The 23,786-nt window shown below is 39.9% G+C and overlaps 1 protein-coding gene across 13 annotated transcripts in view; it reads right to left on the bottom strand.

Annotated features, from left to right (window-relative positions):
* The window catches only part of MTUS2 (microtubule associated scaffold protein 2), a 559,616-nt gene that overhangs the window by 347,759 nt on the left and 188,071 nt on the right, over nucleotides 1-23,786 (bottom strand). The window lies entirely within an intron of this gene.

Raw genomic sequence — 23,786 nt, 5'->3', positions numbered from 1 at the left:
TTAGAATAAAACAACCACTAGGGGAATTGACCTACCCATACATATTTGGTCAATGTACAACTGAATCAAAGCCCTTGCGTAAGGGAAGGGCATTGGAAAGGGTAGGGTTGGGAATGAGCATGAAAGAGCGCCACAAACAGAAGGAAGTCAGCAGAAGGGACAAGTAATATAAATACTGCAAATGTCATACTTGTGTTGCTGGACGGATCTGCTTATAAATAGAAACTGTTTAAATAGATATGTCAAATACAGGTAACCTTGCTCTAGTACATTTTACAGAATTGGAAGAGTTAGTCAATTATTTTTAACTGATTCTAAATCTACTGATGCTACCAAACTGCTGTGTTACAAATGTGGATGGTTAAAGCCCTTGGATCCTACTTACATTAGTGACTCTCAGGGAAATCTTCAGAGGCTGAAAGCTAACCGAAAGGAACAATATTTTTATGTGCAAATGTAGTTGAATCATCTGTTTGCTGATAAACAGCCTTACTATTTCAAAGTAGAAGAAAAATTAAAGCACTTGCTCTATTTGCTAAGGAAAGAACTCAGAAAATTATTATATGATGACATAACATGTCTTTTCCTTGGAGTGCATTTAAAAACACAGTTCTCAGAATGCTTTCACAATACTGATGAAACATGCATTTTACTATACTACTGAACAGCCCCCAATGCTGGTAATCAGCATTGACTAGATTTGAGTAGAATAGGAGACTGCCAGCTCCAGGTGGTGGACAGAACACAGGTATGTTTACCCTCTCTAATCAAAGAAGCCTTAAAATGAGAGACCTTCAATTTCACAGGTACAGTTAATAATAACAGCTAACATTTGAGTTCTATTAAGCACTTTACATTTTTAAACCTAGAACAACAGAGAGAAAAGAGATAGGTACTCACTAAGCCAGATCCTGTATTTCAACAATTTCTAGAACAAAGAACAGAGATAGAGGCCCCTGACTGATGGGCAGAGGAGAAGCGCAGCCTGCAGCAGATGTGAGAGCAACACTGCAGTAGAGGAAGCAACCCGCTGACCTCCCAGCTGGACAGCCAGGGCACAGAGGCAGAGCCAAGTGAAGGAGGAGCAGCACTGGGCTGAAATAACGGAGAAACTGGAACCCCCACCCCGCCAGTTCCCTCATCTGGGCATGCAGTGTCCAGCACCCAAGGATTTACCTCCCACCTCCCCAGCCCCTGCCAAGCCCCAGGTGAGAAGGAACAGACTTCTAAAGAGTTTTGGCAAACGAACTCCAGGTGCATCCAACTCAACAATAAGAGTGAACGATTACAAAGAATTTGAGAAAATCTTCCAGCAGAAAACAAACAACAAAAAATTACGACAAAGAGAAAATCTGCCCCTGAGAATATAGAGAGAATTCAAGCAACAAAGATATCTTTTTAAAAATCTTATTGGTATCCTCAGAGAAACTTGGAAAGATATTGAGACAATAAAATAAAGAACAATATGCTATGAAAAGAAGCGGTCTGTAATCAAGAAGGCATTCTTGGTGGGGCTGGCCCCGTGGCCAAGTGGTTAAGTTCGCGCGCTCCGCTGCAGGCAGCCCAGTGTTTCGTCGGTTCGAATCCTGGGCACGGACATGGCACTGCTCGTCAGACCACGCTGAGGCAGCGTCCCACATGCCACAACTAGAAGAACCCACAACGAAGAATACACAACTATGTACCGGGGGGCTTTGGGGAGAAAAAGGAAAAAAATAAAATCTTTAAAAAAAAAAAAATAAAGAAGGCATTCTTGGAAATTAAAAATACCACAAAAACAATTCAACAGAAGGGTTAGAAAATAAAGTCCAGTAAGATTGTCTAAAATGAAAAAGGAAGCATGAGGTAAGAGAAAACATGTAAGAAAAAATAGAGCCAAGTAATCACTTGGGGAGGTCCAAAAAGCAAATAGTAGAAATTCCAGGAAGAAGGAGAAAACAGAGATGTAGAAAGTAACAAGAACACAAGATGATTGCCCAAAGCTGAAGGGAGACACAAGTCTTCAAACTGAGAGTTTAACAAGCGCTCAGCAAGATCAATCAAACAACCCCTTCCTTCTTCCCTCCCCTCTCCCTACCTTTCTCCCTCCAACCCCAGTCTCTCTCTCTCTCTCTCTGTCTCCCACCCACACTCTCTCTCTCTCCCTTCTTCTCCCTCTCTCTCTCTCTCTGATATACACATGTATGTATACACATATGCCTGAACAGTTTTTCAATACCAAGGATGAGAGAAGATTCTAAAGCTCTCAGAAAAAAATCAGGTCTCCTAACAAAAGAATGTGTCTCAGGCTAGCATCAAGTTTCCTTTGAACAACACTAGAAGTCTTACGATTTTAAAGAAAATCATCTCCAGCCTAGAAAATTATATTTAATCTAGTGAATGCAGACTAAAGATAGTTTCAGAAATGCAAAAACTCCGCAAGTTTGCTTTCCTCAAACTCTCAGGAAATTACCGGGGATGTACTCCAACAAAACAAAGAATCCAAACAGGTGGAACACATGAATCCGTCCCAGGAAAAAGATGAAGGAAAGTTCTAGAAGAAGTTTCTAGTTAAGAAGGCAAACAGAAGGTGCAGGATCTTAAATCCCAAAGGGAACCACCAGGAGAAACAGAAAGAGGCATCCTGAAATTGAAAGCCCAGGATACAGTGGGTATCCAGTAAATATTTATTGCATGATTCCATCCCTCACTCCAGTTTGAGACTCTACCTACCCAAGTCACTCAACACACTCCAACTTCTGAACTTGTGCTTTGAAGTCATGTTTTTATATGGTTTTGGATTAAGGAAAGAGAAGAATGTATAAAGATAAGGATACAGGCCCTTTCCATACTATATAAAATCCAGGAAGACGAGCTTTGTGTTGGGTGTTCATATGCAAATCAGGCAGAAGTCTGGAGATTCCACATCAACCAAGGTCAAAGATAGCAGGACAAAAAAAATCTGGATTATTCATCCTCATCTTTACTATAATTTTAAACAGCAAATAGATGGATCAGCTAACCACAAGGGCCATACCCTTCAGCTGAATCCCATTGGAATTAGTAGTGGATTTTTGCCTGTAGAGTTGAGAAAGGCTGGCATTACTCTCTCTTGCTTTTTATTCTTTAATTATTTTCCCTTCCAGTCTATTCTGATGTGAACATGGCTCACAGAGACAGGGAGTTAATGAAATCCACCTCTTAAAACCCAACTACCTCTCTCCATCCCCACCCAACACCACCACCTTGGATGGACCATCATTCCTGGTATACTGCAACAGCATCCTAAAGGCTCTCTGTCTCCAATCCTTCTTACCCCACCCCACCCCATTCCTGTCCCTCAATCCATTCTCCAAACTTCATTCCAACTGATATTTTTAAAATCAGTCCCTTGATTAACACCCTTTAATGGCACTGTCTTGCTCTAGGATAAAAGAAAAACTCCTTAATACAGCTTGCCATGTCATCACAATTTTGTCTTTTTTCTCATCCTTCCCTGACAATCTACATTCCAATCTTCACATGGACCATTCCCTCTGCCTGGAATACCCTTTCTTCCACTCCCACCATTTCGTGATCCCTCACCCCACACCTCAAATCCTTTGCCCCTTCACACCAGACTACATCTGAGAAACCTTCCTGGACCCCAACTCAGGGTTAGCACCCCCTCCTGTGTTCTCCTGAGCTCAGAAGACTTTGCCATCACAGCATTCAATCACTCAGTATTGTAACTGCCTGTGGGATCTCTTCTACCTTGTTCATGGTTATATCCTCAGTGCCTAAAACAACCTGACACACTGTAAGTACTCAAGAAATGCTTAATAAATATACAAACAAAATACACCAAGTGTTTGTCCAAATAAATAGAACAGTTGTTATGCCTGTGCTCCAACCCAGAGCCACTGAAGTTGACTCTCTTGGTCTGGGCCAAGGAATCTTGCATTTTTAATAAATTTCTTCAGGGCATTATTAGGTGTGCTCAGTTGCAATGAAAGTAAGGCAAAGATAAGACAGATTTGTCTGCTGAATGCACAATGAAAATACGGTCATCATTGTCAATGTCCCTTTCAACAGTATGTAGAAATGGGTAATGTTGAGAGATATATTAAAACAAACACCAGAACACATTGAATGGTTCTTCTGCAGCCTCCAAGGTAAGTCCCATGGTCATTCAGTGCCACTAAGACACAAAAGGAACTGTAATTAAGCGATGTTCTCTTTTACCTTCTCGGTAACTCACCAGTTTGTCTTATGAGGATGGTTTCTCGTCTGATTTAAATCTTCTTTGGTAGATGTGATAGTTCTCATGAAATTAAATAAAATAGTGATAAAACTACTGAAGTGGCACTTAGGTAATGCCAATAAACTGTTCTCATTCTTAACATAGGAATCACCGCTTCGCCCACTCTGTTCTTCATCTATTCCTCTCCTCTTTTGTCTTAGAAGAATCAACGTCCTACTTCTATTCCAAGGCTCACCCTTCCGCATGTGATCTTGATCTCATTATTTACCACCCTCCTGGGGATCCTGTTCTAACAGTTACCACCACCACTCCCTTCAACTTCTGTCCACAGGCTGGCTGCTCTCTCACATTTCAAACTTGTTCCAATCTCTCCCACCACGCTCCAAAAAACAAAACAAAACTCAATACTGCTTCCCTCTCCCGCAAGCACCCATGGCTCTTTTCTCTGTCAGGACATTTTTAGAAACAGCAGTCTATTCTCATTGCTTCCACTTCCTCACTTTTCATTCACTTCTCAACCTACTAATAAGTGACTTGACTCCCACGTTTTACTAAAATTGCTCCTTCAAATCTAGGTCACCAACTGCTTCCTAATTTCCAATCCCAACAGCCTCTTTGCATTTGCACTTGTTCTTTCTTCTGCGAGACAGTCTTGACCATTTTCTACTTAGGAAATTCCCTCTTCCTTAGATTCAAACACTACATTTTCCTTATGCTTCCCACCCACCCACCCTACAGTGTTCTGTCTCTTGCAGGCTTCTTTCTTCAGTTACTCCTTAAATGTGGGTACAAAGCTCCCTTCTAAACTTTTCCTTACTCTACCCTCCCTCTCTCTCTCCCTGAATCTGCTCAACCATTCTCATGGCTTCAACTCCCATCTAGTGGGGAATGACCCTCCACATTTATATTTGGCTCAGACTTCTCTCCAGCTCCAATTTCTAGCTTTTGGAAATTTCTACCTAAATGTCTCCTAGGAACCTCAAACTCAGCATGTGTCAAGTAAATAAATTGTCCACTATCACTCTGATCCTACAGAACATCCCCCAGTGGTCCCCACTGAGTAAGTGATCCCTATAAGAGATTGAATCATTCAAACTGATGACCTCTCTCTCTGACAGGGGTATATTCTACCTGTTGACGCAAACAATCAATAATCAATCTGTAAATCAAAATTGGGGCGAGTTTATTATGAGCCTATCTGAAGACCATGTAGCCCAGGAAAATGCCTTCACCAAGGAAGGAAGGTCTCCAAGGAGGCAAGGTGTACAGCGTGGTTATATACCATCTTGGAACAAGGAACATACATCAAATATGATAGGAATATCTTTTTTCACTATAGTCACAAGATGTTTTGCTAGCACAGCAGGTCAGTGGTCACAAGACGTACACAGTAGGTCAGTGTGACCCTTAGTTTTTGGGAAGAAATGCTTATCTTTGAAGAAATCCTGATATGGGGGGAGGCATACATCCCTCTCTTTAAAGGCATCATTCTTTGCTTTAGGATATTGTAAATGTTTAAAGCAGATGTACAGTGCATGCTTGAAAGGCCACATCAGGCCTTTCTGAAAAACAAGGTCAGGCTGAATTAGTTTTAAACCAAATGGCTTCCTCGTATACCTCAATATTTTAACTTTTCTTATTGCTTTTCATTTATTCATCACTTCTTTACCCCTTGTCAGCCTGCCAAACTCCTATTTATCCTTTAAAATTTAGCTCAACTGACTTCATCTAGAAAATTTCTCCAGAGCCCCCATCTGCCTCAGCTGAGCTGTGTACCCCTTCCTCATGTGCATTCTGCACAAGTCTCTATCAAGTACTTCTCTCTTCCTATTGTAATCACTGATTTATCTCTCTGTGTCTCCACAAAGTCATGGACTGTAGATTTAATCTGTGCATCCTGAACACAGAGAGGAGCACCTGGCCCAGAATGGGTCTTCAGAAAATCTTTGTTGAACAGCTGAATGAATAATATATTGAATAAAGAAATAAGGGAATGGATCTGATCATCTCAAAGACCGGTGATTCTCTAAAACAGCATTAGGTCAGCAAACCACAGCCCACAGGGTAACCATTTGTTTTTATAAAAAGAGTTTCATTGGAATACAGCCATGCTCACTCATTTACGTATTGTCTGTAGCTGCTTTTGCATCACAGTGGCAGAGCTGAGTAGTTGTAACAGAGACTGTTTGGCCCACAAAGCTTAAAATATTTACTATCTGGCCCTTAATTTGCCCACCTCTGCTCCAAACATCTCAGGATGTTATCAACTTTCCATAATGATGAAAAGAACTGCAACTACTTCTGCTGCTGCTATTATTAACATTTATTCAATAGATATTGATGTTATAAACCCCACTGTTCTCCCAGACTATACATTGCAGTGGGGTGAGAGATAATAAATATGTAAAAGCAAAATAAGATAACTGTAGATGATAAGAAAGATGGTGAGGGGTCAGTCCCATGGCCTAGTTATCAAATTCAATGTGTCTGCTTTGGTGGCCTGGGTTTGGTTCTGGGGCACAGACCCACACCACTTGTCGGTGGTCATGCTGTGGCAGCAACCCACACACAAAATAGAGGACAACTGGCACAGATATTAGCTCAGGGCGAATCTTCTTTCAGCAGAAAAAAAAAAAAGTGAAGGAAACAAAAAGGATAATGTTAGAAAGTATCTGGTTGGGAAGGGGTCACTGTAAAGAGCAGGATCAGGGTAGCCTTTCTTTCTGGGGCAGGGACATTTATGTTAAAACCTAAAGGAGGAGACACAGCCAGTCTTGGAGATCGTGGAAGAAAGTATGTTCTAGAAACCATGATGAGAACAAAGGCCCTTAGGTGAGAAACAGGTTGGCATGCCTGAGGAACTGAATGGAGGCCACTGTGCGTGAAGTGTAGGTAGAAAAAAGAAAGGGATGCAAATAAGCTCAAGGGAGGAGGCAGAAGAGACCTGGCCTTGGAGGCCGTGGGGGCCAGGGGAGGTGTTCTGATTTGTTGATTACATTCTGAATTCCAGGCGTCACACTAAGAGCTTCCATTTAATTCTCTCAACAATCTATTGCTTTAGGTTCTGTTATTATTCTCATTTGAGAGATGAAGAAACTGCGGCTCAGAGAGGCGTGGATTGAGTAACTAATAAATTGAGAATCTGGGCTGAGAACCTGGTCTGTCTGACTCACAGCACAAGGACTGGCCAGTAGACGACACAGCGTCCTCATTGCTCTACCTGAATTCTACAGTATAGACCACCAAATGGAAAATTATCATGATCACAAAAACAATGTACACTATTATAGAAATCTGGAAAATACGAAAAAGGATAAAAAATAATGTTATCGCATGCTTACATTACGACAGCGGTTTCCTCACTAGCCTCTCTGGCCCTCCCAACCATTACGTATCATACTGCTGCTCATAACTCTCTCTTCAAAGTATAACATTATGCTAATTCTCTATTTAAAAATCTAAAGGTTTCCAATTCCCTGCCACACACACACACCAAAAAACCCCTCCAAACTTAGCCTGGCACTGGAAGTCCTTTACAAGCTGGCCCCAACCTACCCATCTAGCTTTGGTTCCAGTGACACCCACAGAACTGGTCCCTCTTTCCTAAAGAAGCCACAAACTTCCATGTCTCTGCCATGTTCTTCCCACATGGACCTCACCGTTTTACTTTGCCCATCTCACGAATTCTTCCAGGCCCAGCTCCCATGGCACCCCTCTAATTGGCAATACAAGCTGCCCCCTAACATTCTTCCCCATCTAATAACACCTTCCCTCAACACATCACAGTGCTTTGTACTGAGCCAGCGCTGAAATATGTCTACTGAATGAATGAATGCTTCACCAGGCTTCATTCTTTCTATCACTGAGCTCTGCTCGAGCGGGAAGAGATGAAAGCCCTGCTTCTATCTGAGGGTCTCCAAAGGATTTCATACTAATATCCTTCACAGACACTCAACACATTAAAAGTTGAAGCTAGTCTTCTAATACAAATCAGAAGATTCAGAATTCTTATATGCTTTGGCACTGAAAAGACAAAAATCTAAGGGAAAAATAATGCTGTCACCTTATAATTCTTACTTTAGAAATATTGAGCATTTGCTTACATTGTGCTAAATTTCTGACATTATCATGACCATTCAGGCTTTTCAACAAATACTAACTGCGCTTGTATCACCAACTGTTCCTCTTCAAGATATGTTACATTAACTTAATTGTCCACATTTTAAACTTTGGTAGGATTCATTCTGCCTTTTTAAAAAAGTTACCAAGGAGAAAAGTTTACACAGTATGTTAAGCTCTCAAATAAAATTTATTTTAATAAGCAGAATTCATAACAAAACTGAATGTGAGTTGAGAAAAATTGTCCCAATTTCTCTTATGTGATTGAACTTACTGGTTACTTACAGAATAGAGTATTCTCATATAGTCTTTTAAAAACTTCTATTCTGACACTTTCACTACTCCCAACAGAAAATATTACAGTGCTTTCAGGTTGCATTGGCTGACACAAACACCTCATGCTTTCAGCAACACTGGGTATATATTTATTCCCATGAGTACAAATTACATCCTAACATGATGTACATGTTATAGGTTAACATTTTTTATATAATGTTTTAGGCCATAGAGAGATTTTTCTGAAGAAAGAACATAAAACATATATAGATCTACTAAGAAGGCAGTACATGAAATCACTATCTTTTTATTCCTTAGAAGTGAGGGATCTAACAACAAACTGTTTTTATACACGATCTTAGGTTTCACTAATAAAGATTTTTTTTTTTTTAAGATTTTATTCCTTTTTCTCCCCAAAGCCCCCCGGTACATAGTTGTGTATTCTTCGTTGTGGGTTCTTCTAGTTGTGGCATGTGGGACGCTGCCTCAGCGTGGTCTGATGAGCAGTGCCATATCCGCGCCCAGGATTCGAACCAACGAAACACTGGGCCGCCTGCAGCGGAGCGCGCGAACTTAACCACTCGGCCACAGGGCCAGCCCCTCACTAATAAAGATTTTTATGTCCACGTAATGGGAGGTGATAGTCCCGCTGTACTTTGAGCACTTAAACAGCACCTTGAGTTTCATACCCAGGCCTGATGACAGTAAAACTGCATAGTTTATGCATGACTGTGGAATCAGAAAACGCTGTATACAAAAACATAGAAATAATGTAAAAAGTAAGGAAGTGCTTGGTTCATTTATTCTTCAGCAAACACAGTTACATCAAGATCTGTAAGACTTGAGGCCTTATGAAATAGCATTAATTTATGACAGAGAAACTCTGGGACAATCTGCTTTGTGGGGTAGCATGTGTTTATTTCACATCCAGTTCTTTTACCCCCTTTAAAGCCCTGATGCACCTAATGGTACCCACAGAGCCAACACAGGAGTGGAAAATCAGAAGTTCTTCCCAAAGTCTAGTCACAGGCTTACTTGCCTGTTAGAGACCTAAGAGTTTTCCTACCTGAGAACTGAAAAAATGCAGTGTATGCAATTCACATATCAAACCAGATCTTAGAATTCAGAATGAGGGAAACTACTTGAGGTTGGAAATGTGTAAATGCTAAATGGCAGGGTGCAGCATTAAGGGCTGTTCCTATCTCTAGCTCTCATTTGCCAGTGTGATGGTGCTCAGAGGCTCGAGTGACCACGTAAAATAAAGATATGAGGATAACCAAAGGAACAGTAACAGAGGATCCTGACCCATTGAGTGTGTGATACCAGTTAAAGACAAAATACAACCGGATACAGACACATTTTTTAAACTATTCTTAAAATAATAACAAAAACCCCCTAAAACACCCTCTATATAAATAGCCTAGAACTAAAAGAATAAACACAAAAGAGAAAGAAAGTTTTTATTAGATACAACAAACACCATCTGATGTTAACAATCTTTGATGAATATGTAAAAAAAAATTCCACCCATGAAGATTTAATTGACATGAAAATTGCCATAAACAATTATGGCCAAAACAAAACAAAACACATGAAACCAATGTTTCAGAAATTGCACAACAGCCAGCACAGGAATGTGATCTCTTAGAGAAGGAAAACAAATGAGGTGATCCTTATCGTTGGCCAATCTCACTGCCTAGAGGCACCTTCCATGCCATAGTACAGGAAGGAGGAACTCAAAGAGAGGCTGTCCATCATGGTGAAGGAAGACACAGAGATCAAAGTTTGGAGAGGCCAAGGCACTGAGAATGTGTGGGCCAAAGAAGAGGGAGATATGCAGACAAATGGTTCCAGAAATCTGCATCAGAGTCCCCTTTGAGCTTCTGGATGAATATCAATCTGTGCATGCATGAAGAAAAAAATCCACAAGACTGAGTGACAACAACTTCTGAGGAAAGAAAAGTTACTAGGCAGCTGTAATAAAAACAATTCTCAGAATTTACACAGGCTGGAAATTGTTCCACTTCCCTATAGTGAGACTGGAGAGACCTTGTCAAATACATCGGTACCCAACAGAGACTCCAGAAATTATCTCCAGAATAAAGGTTATTCTACAGCCACCTGAAAGAACTTAAAACAAGCCTCAAAAGGACCAAACTAATCAATAAGTAACTAAACCTCCCACCAGAAAAAGTTCAATAGTCTTTAAAGAAATAGAACAAAATGAAGCATCAAACAACGTAGATTCCACAATGTCCAGTATCCAGTCAAAATTACTAGAAATAAGAAGAAAGAGGAAATGTTACCCAAAAACAAAAGAAAAACTTGTCAACAGAAACAGACTGAGAAATGACACAGATGATGCGATAACAGAAAAGGATGTTGAAAGTTGTTATAAATATGCTGCATATAATCAAAGGGGTAGATATAAACCTGAACGTGATGAGGAGAGAACTAAAATATTTTTAAAAGACCTAAATGGGATGTCTAGAGAGAAAATATATAATGTGTAAAATGAAAAGATGGACTGGATGAAATCAGAGGTGGACACTACAGAAGAAGAGATCCATGAACTTGAAGACATAACAATAGAAACTATCAAAAATGAAGCACAGAGAGAAAAAAGAATGAACATAAATTAACAGAGCCTCAGTGACTTATCAAGCTAACACATATATATATATATACTTTATAATACTTTGTCTTCATTTCATACATATTTTTGTATTTATATAGTGTATATATATATATATATATATATATATATATATATATATATACATATATATGTATAAAGACAAAAAAAGTATTTGAAGAAATAATGGCAAAAATTTCCACATTTGATGATACTATAAATCCATATATCAAAGAAACTCTATAAACAACAAACAGAATAAACATAAAGAAAACCAATGCATGGCACATGATAATCAAACTGGTGAAAACCAGTGATAAAGAGAAAAGCTAGAGACAAAGAAATAGAGCAGACTTCTTATCTGAAACTATGAAAGCAAAACACAATGGAACAAAATCTTCAGTGTTGAAAGAAAAAACTGTCAATCTAGATTTCCATACCCAGTGAAAATATATATAAAAATAAAGATGAAAGACTTCTATAGATTTACAAATAATGAAAGAATTCATCACTAGAAGCCTGTACAACAAGAAATGTTAAAGGAAACACTTAAGGCGGATCAAAAACGATACCAAATAGAAATACAGATCAAACAAAGGAATGAAGAGCAATACAAATAGTAAAATATATAGATAAAAATAAAAAATATTTTTTCACATTTTGAAATCTTTGTAAAAGATAATCAACTGTTTAAAGTAAAATTAATTAATGACATACTTTGGGATTTACAACATACGTAGAAATAATATGTGTTCCACTAAAACTTTATTTACAGAAACAGGTAACAGGTCTGATTTAACCCACTGAACACAGTACATCAACCAATGCCCTAGGACATTCACTAACAGAAAATAAACCACAGAATTATATATAATAAGCCAAGATTGGAGATAAAATGGAATCTAAAGAATAGTCAATCCAAATGAAGGTGATAAGAGAAGAAAAAAATGAAGAAGAGATAGATCAAATAGAAAATAAATAACAAGATGGTATATTTGAACCCAACTATATTGATAATTTCATTAAATGTAAATGGTCTAAAGACTCCAATTAAAAAGCAGGGATAAGCAAACTGGATTTTTAAAAGCCCATTTTAAATATAAAAATATAAATATATTAAACTTTTTCATCTTGCAAAAGTGAAATTCTCTACCCATTAAACAACTCCCCATTTTCCCCTTCTTCCTAGCCCCTGGCAACTACCATTCTACTTTCTGTTTCTATGAATTTGACTACTCTAGACACCTCATATAATTGGAATCATATAGCATTTTTCTTTTTGTGATTGGTATATTTCATTTAACATAATATCTTCAAGATTCATCCATGTTGTTTGTTGCATGTGTCAAAAATTCCTTCCTTTTTAGGGATGAATAATATTTTATTATACTTATATACCACATTTTGTTTATCCATTCATATATCAATGGACACTTGGGTTGCTTCCACCTCTTGGCTATTGTAATTAATACTGCTATGAATACAAAGAAACTTTTTTTAATGTAAAAAATCTCTATATTAAACCAGATAATCCTGCTGAGAGAAATTAAGCCTCACATAAACTGAGAGGTATACTATGTTCATGGATTGAAACTCTTCATGTTGTTAAAAGCTCAATTCCCAAATTAATCTGTAGATCTAACATGATCTCAATCAAAATCACAGCAAGTATATATCTAGAAAATCACAAGCTGATTCTAAATTATGTATGGAAATTCAAATGATCTAGAATAGTCAATTTTGAAAAAGAATAACAAGTTGTGAGATTTATACTACCTGACTTCAAGACTTACTACAAATCTACAGTATTCAAGAGAGTGTGGTATTGGCATAAGGAGAGACATGTAGATCAATGTAACAGAATGTAGAGCCCAGAAATAGACTTACATTTATATGGTCAGTTGATTTTCAAAGGAAAAAGAATAGTATTTTCAGGAAATGGTGTTTGAACAATTTGATATCCATATGCAAAAAATGAACCTTCATCCATACCTCACACCACATATAAAAATTAATTCAAAATGGATCATAGGCCTAAACATAAGAAATAACACTATGGAACTTCTATAAAATATAGAAAAAAAATTTTGAGACCTTAGGTTAGGCAAAGGTTTTTAGATAGAAAACAAAAATCATAAACCATAAAAGAAAAATCTTATAAACAGGAATTTATCAAAATTTAAAGCCTACATTTTGAAAGACACTGTTAAGAAAATGAAAAATCAACACAAATACCAGAAGAAAATATTTGCCAAAGAAATATCTAAGAAGAAAACAAATCAGAATTTTTTTTAATGGCCAAAAGGATTTGAACAGACACTTCACCAAAAAAGATATATGAATGCAAATAAACACATAAAAAGATGCTCAACATCAATAATCATTAGTGAAATGCAAATTAAAACTAATTATAGTTTTACATAACTGCATGCCCACTAGAATGCTAATATTAAATGAGACGAGCCATACCAGATATTAGTGAGGAAACGAAGAAACAGGAAGTCTCTCAGCCTGCTCATGGCAACATAATATAGGAAAACCATTTCAGAAATAGTTCGGCAGTTTAATTTAAAATTAAACATACACTTATCATAAAACCCAGCAACTCCACTTCTAGGTATTTGCCCAAAAGAAATGAAACCATATGTCCACAAAAAGATCTGTATATGAATATTCATAGTATCTTGAATTGTTATAGCCAAAAACTGAAAGCAATCCAAATGTCCATCACCAGGTGAATGGATAACCAAATTGTGGGACATCTATCCATACAATGCTCAGCAATAAAAGGAATGAACTACAGATACAGGCAACAGCACGGGTGGATCACAAAAACACCATGCTGAGTGACAGACGCCAGATACAAAAACAGTGCATAGTGGTGATTCCATTTATATGAAAGTCTAGAAAACAAAATTTACAATGACAGAAAGTAGTCAGTATTTGCCTGGAGTAGGGCTATAGGAGGGCGGATTGTCTGGTAAAGGGAAAAAGGGAAACTCTAGGAATAGGAAAGGTTTTGTGTCATCGCTGTGGTTACACAGTTATGAACAAGAATATAAAGGTATATTAACCTTAACACGCAAACCTCCCAAAACTGGATCCTGCCCATTTCCCTGAGGAAAGAATGAATTGGGCCCTCCAGTTGCAGCTGAATGGCAATGGTTTGTCATTCTGCTGATTAAGAACATGAATTGTTAACCAGACAGATCTCAACTTGGGTACTATTACTCTAAATTACTAGATTTGTGACCTTGTGAATATTATTTAATCACCCTGAGCTTCATCTGTAAAACAATTTCCTTATCTATGAAACAGAAAAAGAAACGGAAAAAAAACCTATCATAAGTTTATTTGCAGATTAAATAAAATATTGTTGTATATAACAATCACTCTGAAGTTACAATTAGTTATCGGCTTTGTCACCATTGTATTTAGGTTGCCAAAATTATCTTGTATACAAGCTCAGCCTTAAAACAAGACATGACTTTCACTATGGCATGACACGGTAACCCTTCCCCCACAGCCTTACAATAGGCATCCTTCATTGTTCAGGACAACATCTTTCTTACCTTTTATGGACCTTCTGAAATTTTGTGGCAGTAAGCCATTTCTGATGCTTGTTCATTTGTCTGGACCATTTTCATTTCCTTACTTATCTCAGCCTTGCTTTTCCAGCTGTCTGATTTTCTTTTCTTTTCCTTTTTTGTTTTAAAGATTGGCACCTGAGCTAACATCTGTTGCCAATCTCCTCCTCCTCCCCACCCCCCTCTTCTTCTCCTCCCCAAAGCCCCCCAGTGCATAGTTGTATATTCTAGTTGTGAGTTCCTCTGGTTGTGCTATGTGGGACGCCGCCTCAGCATGGCCTGATGAGCGACGCCATGTTTGCACCCAGGATCCGAACCTACAAAACCCTGGGCCACCAAAGCAGAGCGTGGGAACTTAACCACTGGGCCATGGCGCCGGCCCCCTATTTGATTTTCTAAAAGCTGAGCAAATAGACCTGGGAAAATGACACCAGATAATATTTTGCATATTGACAGTAATAAGAATAAAGTGCCAATTACCTGAAAAGTTAATAGATTTTTTGTGACTCACAACACATTTGAGTACAGCTGACAGTGCTGTATCTGTTTGGGTCACGTTCAATAGAGAGACAGTTTCAGGGAAATTCTGCAGATCAGTGTAGTCATTCCAAATTATCACAAGTATTTTTCAGAAAGCCCAAACATAACAAAATCATTCTCACTCCCCAAATTATGAAATAACTGCAAGTCTCATCTAGCATTTCTGCTACCTGCTGCTTATATTCCATAAACTTGAGTTGGCTAGATTTAGGTGTCAATTTCCTTCTGTCTATCTGGCTAAGCAGGCTTTTGTCCCCATTACTCCATTTAAATTGCACTTGTAAAGATAATCAATGACTTCCACGTTGCCAAATTCACTGATCCCTTCTCTGTCCTCCAATGACTCAGTTCCTTAGTGGCATTCAAAACCATTGACCACTCCTTGCTTCTTTGACATACTGTCTTCTCTTGGCTTTCCAGACACCACATTCTCTTGGATGTCCACCTTCTACAGCGGCCGCTGCTTCCCAGTCTTCTCTGCTAGAGCTCTAAATGTCAGAATGTAGAGGCCCATCCTGGGATGTCTTCTGCTCTCTAGCTACACTCCCTCAACTTTAGTAGCATCTGGTGAACCCCAATGTTCAATCTCCGGCCCTGATCTTTCCTCGAGCCCCTGACTCACATATCAAATTGCCTCTGTGACAGCTCCACTAGAATTTCCAAGACAGAACTCTTCGTACTTCCTGCCAGGCCGAGTCTCTCCCCTACTCCCCTGGCTTGTCAATCCATCTTAATGAATGGCATCACCATCCATCCAGGAGCTCAGGCCAAAATTCTAGAAGTCCTCATTGGCTCTTCTCTTTCCCCATAATTCACCTACAACATCTAACCCTATTGGCTTTATCTCCAAAATATATCCCAACAATTCCTTCCCTTTCTTCGTCTACCCTACTAGCTACCAGTATCTCTCATCTGTATCAATGTTCGGGCTTTTAACTGGTCTCCCACTTCTACTCTTACCTCTTCTATTCTATTCTATACAGACTACCCAAAATGATCTTTATAAGACATAAATCAGACCATTTCTAAAACTTTCATGGGCTCCCAAGCACACTTAGGTTAAAATCCAAACTCCCTATCAGGGCCTCTAACGCACTATGTGATCTGGCCGTTGTCCACTGCTCTACTTTCTCTCCAGTATTCAGCTCTCACTCCAGCCATGATGACTTTATTCCTGTTCCATGACCATGACAAGCCAATTAGTACCTCAGGGCCTTTGTGTGTGCTGTTTCTTCTGCCTGGAACACACTTCTTGTGCAAACAGCTAGACAGGAAGACTTCACCTTATGAGAAGATGAGTGAGTCCAAAAAAAAACAAACAGCATAAACTCAAAGACTATCAAGAAAAAAGCTGGAAAGTCCAGAGCTTCCCCATCCTTTCTCTGGAGGAACCCAGGACATGGGTGGAACAGGAAAGGAAGGCCCGGCGGTGACTGGGTTGAGTGGTGACGAGGTGGGGTATGGGGCAGGAGGAGTTGAGAAGATCCTGAGGGCGATGACTGGGGTGGGCATCAGGGAAGGCTGGGAGCTTTCCTGGAAAACATTTGAGAATTGGCGAGAAAGAGAGAAGCTCCAGACAAGTTGTAGGATATGAGAGACTAAGGGAGAAAAGGGAGTGAGATTTTAGAGTGGTTGGGAATTGGACCACTTGCTTTTTAGGAAGCAGGTGTAAACTGGAATGCCTTATTCTTCCCTTGGTAGTTGAAATGAGCTTCTTTAAATGACTGTGCTGAGACTGGCCCATCTGGGGCCCCAGGGTTACTTAAGGGAGAGACCCAGTCTCTGAACTTCATCTTGAACCAGAACAGATGGAATTGGGTACCTAGTTCTATAAAATTTTATGGTAATGAGAGGAATAAGAAATATAATGGTAATAATGTTATAATGGTAATAAGACGAAGGGAGATAGAGAAAGAAAATACTTTTTGTATTTCCTAGCGACCCAGGCTCTTGCAGCTGGGGCCCAGTAAGTGTGTGCTGGCGAGGAGAGAAGGAGGCGTGGGGAGGTGGGGATTTTGATTCTCACTCATCTTCTCTAAGGTGAATTCTTTCTGTCTAGCTATGTGCATGAGGTTCATGCAGTAAGGGGCTGGAGCTTGATTCAAAGTCGGCAGGAATTCTCTCTGCTCCACGGCGAGGAGCCACAGGACTTGAGGCTGTGTGAGCACAGGCTCTTGTTTTAACCTAATTCTCTCCAGACAAATGAGGTTGGTGGCTACAGGGCTGCTTGTATTTCAGAGCCTCTTGACACCCAACCTTGCAGACTGATTACTGTAAAGATGTCTGTGTTCTCATTCAGCCCTGCCACCCTGCTGATCTGTGGTGAAGAACAGGGTCACGGACACTCGACTCCTGCCCGTGCACTCCACCCCACTGCTCCAAGCACGGATTCCCCAGGGGCAGGCCCCTTGCTTGTGAGCTTTACTGACCTGTCTCCACTGTAGCTGAAGGCATCCTCTTTAGGTCTTTTCTGTATTTGGCAGCCCCTCTTCAATTATTACAGTTTGGATACACAGATGTTTCTAGATTTGCTAAAGACATTATCTACATTATTCTCCTGTTGTTTGGAGGGAGACTTTCGAGAAAAGAAAATGGCGAAGACTTCTTAACCCCACCATCTTAAAATCATCCGAAGAAAACTAGTGGTCTTGAAAAGAGATAGGAGAATAGTCCCAGAGACTCTTTTAATGGTTCCTCATTAGATTCTTTGCTAAGCATCTCCCCAGAGGATTCAGTTTGTCTGGCTGATGTTTGGTGTAAGACTGACGGCTACACAGCTCTGATCCTGTGGCTCTCCAGAGGTGCAGGAACTTCAGACTCTCTAAAGCTTATAGTCCCACAACACCCATGGTGCCTCCTCAGGGCCTTCCTGGCACCAGTATTTCATCACAGTCCCTATTGCCTTGTGTGGGGTCAGCTAAATTCTCCAGGAAGAAAAAAACCAATGAATGTCCTTGTGAACAGATGCATTTTGATAAAATACATCAATAAAATTTCAATTTACCTTGTCTCCCAGACCTAGACTTTCACTGGCCAAAGAGTTTCAAAATCTGCCATATACCATATAGTTTTTGTTTGTTTGTTTGTTTTTGAGGAAGATTAGCCTTGAGCTAACTGCTGCCAATCCTCCTCGTTTTGCTGAGGAAGACTGGCCCTGAGCTAACATCCGTGCCCATCTTCCTCTACTTTATATGTGGGACGCCTACCACAGCATGGTGTGCCAAGCAGTGCCATGTCCGCACCCAGGATCCGAACCAGTGAACCACGGAACGCCAAAGCAGAACGTGCGAACTTAACCGCTGCACCACTGAGCCGGCCCCTGACATATACTTTTTCAACTTAAATGGTACCACTCTAAATGGTAACTGGCAACATACTAAGGCAGGAGTCAACACATTTTTTCTTAAAAGTTCAGATAGTAAATACTTTAGACTTTGGGGCAATATCCTGCCTCTAATGCAACGATTCAACTCTGAAAGCAGCCACAGACAACAGGTGAACAAACTGTGTTCCAACAAAATTTATTTACAAAAACAGGTAGCCAGCTCATGGACCATGGTCGGCCAACTCCTGTTCTAAGGCATGTTGGTCTGATCCTTATTTTATTAAATAAAGATACTGCATTACACTAAGATTTGACATAGGCAGTTAAAGGATATAGTCTAGGGTGGGGGTTAAGAACATGAATGCTGAGACAGAGTCTTGAGTTCAGCCCTGTGGCTTACAAGTTGTATGACTAAGGACAAGTTATTTAACCCAAGTTTCACTCCATTCACTTATAATACAAAAATAACAATAGTGCCTAACTTACAGTAGGTACAATGTGTTGTCCAACCCTCTGACAGAACCCCTTAACCACATTAACACTTTGGGGGAAAAAATGCATGAATATTTACACAAAGCAAAATAAATAAACACACAATATTCATGTTGCATCAGGTAAGGTATTGCCATCAAATGAGTTACAAAAACATTTCGGTTTCATAGCTTTTCAAATTTTATAATTGCAGGTTTGGGATTTTAGACTTATATTTATTTATCAGTTATATTTTCCTATTTTTAAATTAACTCTTTACGCTCTTCATCATCCATCTACTGGAACCCTTCTTGATGCTTTTCTTATTGATTTAACTGACTGCTTAAAAACACAGAGAAGTTCATTTTAATGTAGCCAAATCTGTCCACGTTTACTTTTATGATTTGGGCTAACATAGCAAATGTGCAAGAAGTTATTAGTGAACGAATGAATGAGTTTTTCTTTTTCTCCACAGCTTTCTAAATTCCAGTCTTGGGTGCATGTTACCCCCTCCTGCCAGAAGATTTCTCATAGTGAAGGAACAAAACGAGAGACCCTCACAGAGGTGGTCGCCAGGGAGGCACGGCAGGAGTGGGCATTCAGTGTTCTTTAACATGGAATCCTAGCTGACTGGCTGTTCTTCTTCCCTTCTGCTCCAGAAAGATGGTATTTAGATATTTCCCTTCTTTTCCTGGGAGAGTTTGAAAGTTAACCTCTCCCAGCTCTGAAGTTAAGAGAAACTATTAACAGTTTTTTGGTGGATAATGACTTTGGCTCTGCATTTTAATGGACTCTCTGAAATAAAAAGAAAATAGTATTTGAGGAGAAAGGGAATATGTCTGAGGAAAATATGAAAAAAACAGAAGGATATCTGCAGAAAGAAAAGAAGTGAATGAGTGAGGCGTATTGCCAGAGCAGGTCCTGGGAGCCTGGGCGACTCTAGCAAAGTTGACCCAGAAGGAAGAGGGCCTGCTGCCTGGGATGAGCCAAGCGAGGAGGCCAAGCAAAGGGCCACTGGCAAGGCTCCGGTGCCCAGGAGCCAAGGGGAGCTGCGTCATCACCCTCTAAAGCTCCCCAATCTCCTGAGTTAAGAACTTTCCATTGTCTGTTCCCAAGCCTGTGCCAGGCAATCCTCCCAACAGTTCTTAAGAAGGATTTGACATCTTCAGTGTCCTGTAGGAGTGACACTCATCATTGTCACAAGGCCTTACTGGGTCCCCAGTAATCACCCATGTGGACACACATCTTTCTCCAAATTAAAATACCCAGAAGCCCAAGAAAAAAGGATTGGGTCCTGAGGGAGTAGGGATGAAGGGGTCCCACATATACATACTTCTGAGGGCTGAATTGAACTCTGAAGAAATGTCACCCTCATCACAAATGTGTCACACAAATAAGCCGGCTGTAGAAGAGGCTCAAGTTGCCCACCTCTACTGGGTAGTGTTATTTTCATGCAAGTGCTATTCTTAAAGACCTTGCATTATTCAAACCTTGACTATTGCAAAGATGAATCCCAAAAAAGTTTATTTTTTGGAATTTTAAGTTTCTCCAAATTTTGTGCACAGAGTAAAACTATTAACACTTGTTACATCACCCTATTTCAAAAAGCACATAATTCAAGTTCACATCAAATTTATAACTCACTGATGGATGTGAAGGTGAAGTTGTGCTGGATAGCAATAGCAGCCCAGAGAAGGGGCACGTCACAGCCTTAACTACCATCCATCTGCTGATGACTAACACTTGCACATCTCCAGCCAGGTCCCATCCTTGAAACTCAAGTCCCCCAGATCCGATGCTTTATCTTGTAGGATAACTAACGGCATTTCAACCTTACATGTCCTAAATCAGCTTCTAGCTTCTCTTCCTAACCCACTTCTCCCTGCCTCTCTAAATGGCAACTCCTTGGTGCTCAGGCCATAGCCCTGAAGTCATCTTCCATTGCTCTTTTTCTCTCACAGCCCATGTCCAGTCAGTCAGGGACCACTTTGTCCTCTACATTCTGTCTCTCATCACTGCCCTCATTGTATCACCCCCTGCCTGTTCCCCCTGCTTCAGTATCTGTCCCCCTACAGTGCACTTTCAACACAGGAGTCAGAGAAATCCTGTTTACACAAAAGTCAGATCACGCTGCCCAGCTCCAAACCTTCTAATGGTTTGCTCACTCAGAGTAAGAGTCAAAGCCTTACAACGGCTCTTAGGCCTTATGCAACTCCCCTACCCCCAACGCCAATCACCTCCCTATTCTCATTTCCTCTCACTCGCCCCTCCACTCACTCTGCTCCAGCCTCCCTGGCCTTCCTGCCACCGCAGGGTCTCTGCACTGCCTCCTCCTTCTGCCTGGAAAGTTCTGCCCCAGATATCCCGATGGCTCCTCCTCTCCTCCTTGGGGGATTGGTTTAAAGGTCATCTTCTCAGAGAGGTCTTTTTCAACTACCCTATGTAAAATCATAATCCACCTCCTTCCTGTCCCACACCTTGTATTCCTCTTCTCTAACATTTCCTCTTTTTCAATACTATTTATTCTCCCAATAGACCATGCCATTGATTTACTTACTTAAAACGAAAATGTCTGCCCCTCCGCCCAATTCTAAAATTTAAACTCCACAGGGGCAAGGATTTTTGTCCGCTGTCACTGCTTTATCCTCCAAACAGAGAACAGTGCTGACATGTACCAGTCCCTCAGTCATAAGTGCTGAATGAGCGAAAGAATCACATAATTGACTTGTAGCAGCCCTGATAACAACCGGTAGGTTCATCATAATATGCCTATATCATGGGAACCATCAACATCTAATTTGATGTCTTTATAGAAGTGATTGTCAAAAAAAACCTAACCGTTAAGACCATCAATAATCACCTGAGTAAACGACAATTCACAAAGTAATATAATGGCAAACAGATGAAAAAAGTTCCCCTCCACTAATAATAAAAGAAATACAATAACAACAATAAAAACAATAATGGCAATACTCAATACTGGCAAGGGTATATCAAGAAGATAGCACTTTCAAGAAACACTAATACGAAAGTAATTGTTACAAGTTTTCTAGGAGATTCATTGGCTTTAAAAAAAAAAAGTTTGGATATTTTATCCAATAATTATCCAAAATCCAATTTTATCCAATAATTACACTTCAAATATTTATCCTAATAAAAGAATATGAATGAAGACAAATAAGCATATACAAAGACACAAACTGCAACATTGTTTATAATAATGTCTCTGTTTTGTTCACTGCTGCAGTCCTCAATTTACAACTTCTGGCACATAATAAGCACCCCAAATTTGCTGAATAAATGAACAAAACAGAATATTATGCTGCCATTAAAATATTTCTGAAATACTTTGATGGCATAGGAAATGCCTACAATATGATATTAGCAGAAAAGAACAAAATTCACAGTATTATTTCAACTGTTGAAAAGTGCATAGGAAAAAAAACACTTGGAAAGAAAAAACTCCCTAATATTAACTTTAGCTGGGTGATAAAAAATATAAATACTATTACTGTCTTCTTCATATTTTTCAATATTCAAAATTTTTTACAATGGATATTATAGTGTAAGCACCTGACAATTAGCTGCTGCTGCTGCTGCCTTTTTTTTTTTTTTGGTGAGGAAGATTGTCCCTGAGCTAACATCTGTGCCAATCTTGCTCTATTTTGTATGTGGGATGCCACCACAGCACAGCTTGATGAGTGGTGTGTAGGTCCACACCCAGGATCTGAACTTGCGAACCCCAGCCTGCCAAGCAGAGCATGTGAGCTTAACTACTAATGCCACCCAGCCAACCCGAAAATTAGCTTTTTGGATTGTAATGTAAGTGCCTGACATTAAGCTTTTGATTGCCAAGGCAACCACTTCAGGACATCCATCTCAAATAAACACATGACAGCTACACAACTAGATAAAGTGCCAGGCTGCCCCATCCATGAAGAGCCCCTTTTTACAAAGCTCTGGTTGACATAAATAACTGACCATTTGACTGACCTCTTGCTCTTCCCTTAATGCACTTTAATTTCTGTGCTCATGTTTTAAATTCACCAATAAACAGTGAACCCTTGAAAGTTAGGTGCCCCACCCTCAACCCCAATAAAAGCAGAACCCCAGGTACATTCTTTCTCTGTTGGTCTGTCTGTCTCTCTCTCTTTCTCTGCCATGTACCCTCCAGGACCTATGAGTAGCAAACCTTGATTTTTCAAAGTTCCCTAATGGTTGTTGCTGAGCTGCATCTTACAATCATAAGAACCACAAGGGCTGGTCCAACCACAACATTGGCTCTGAAAGGGGAAATGTCCGTGAGCCTTGCCACAAGCAGCATGGGCCCAGGTGAGTGCCCCCAGCCATATTCTAGCAGATAGTAGCACTATTAATAGGCTGGGACCAACCCAAAATATGTTATGTATTATTTCTAAAATTAAATGATACATAAAACCTGGAGGAAACCACATGAGCAGAAGCATGCAGAGAGGAAAACAAAGAAGTGCAGAGAACCTCAGGAGAAGACACTGGTCAGTGACTTCAGAGCAGGAGGGCAGGGCTGGGCAACGAGGCAGGGCCATTCTGTAAGCAAATATGGGGTGTTCAAGATTTATGAACAGATGAAGA

Source organism: Equus przewalskii, chromosome 16 (assembly GCF_037783145.1).
Source record: "Equus przewalskii isolate Varuska chromosome 16, EquPr2, whole genome shotgun sequence".
Lineage (NCBI taxonomy): Eukaryota > Metazoa > Chordata > Mammalia > Perissodactyla > Equidae > Equus > Equus przewalskii.
The sequence above is the reverse complement of the archived record's forward strand: the minus strand, read 5'-3'. Positions and strand labels throughout refer to the sequence as shown.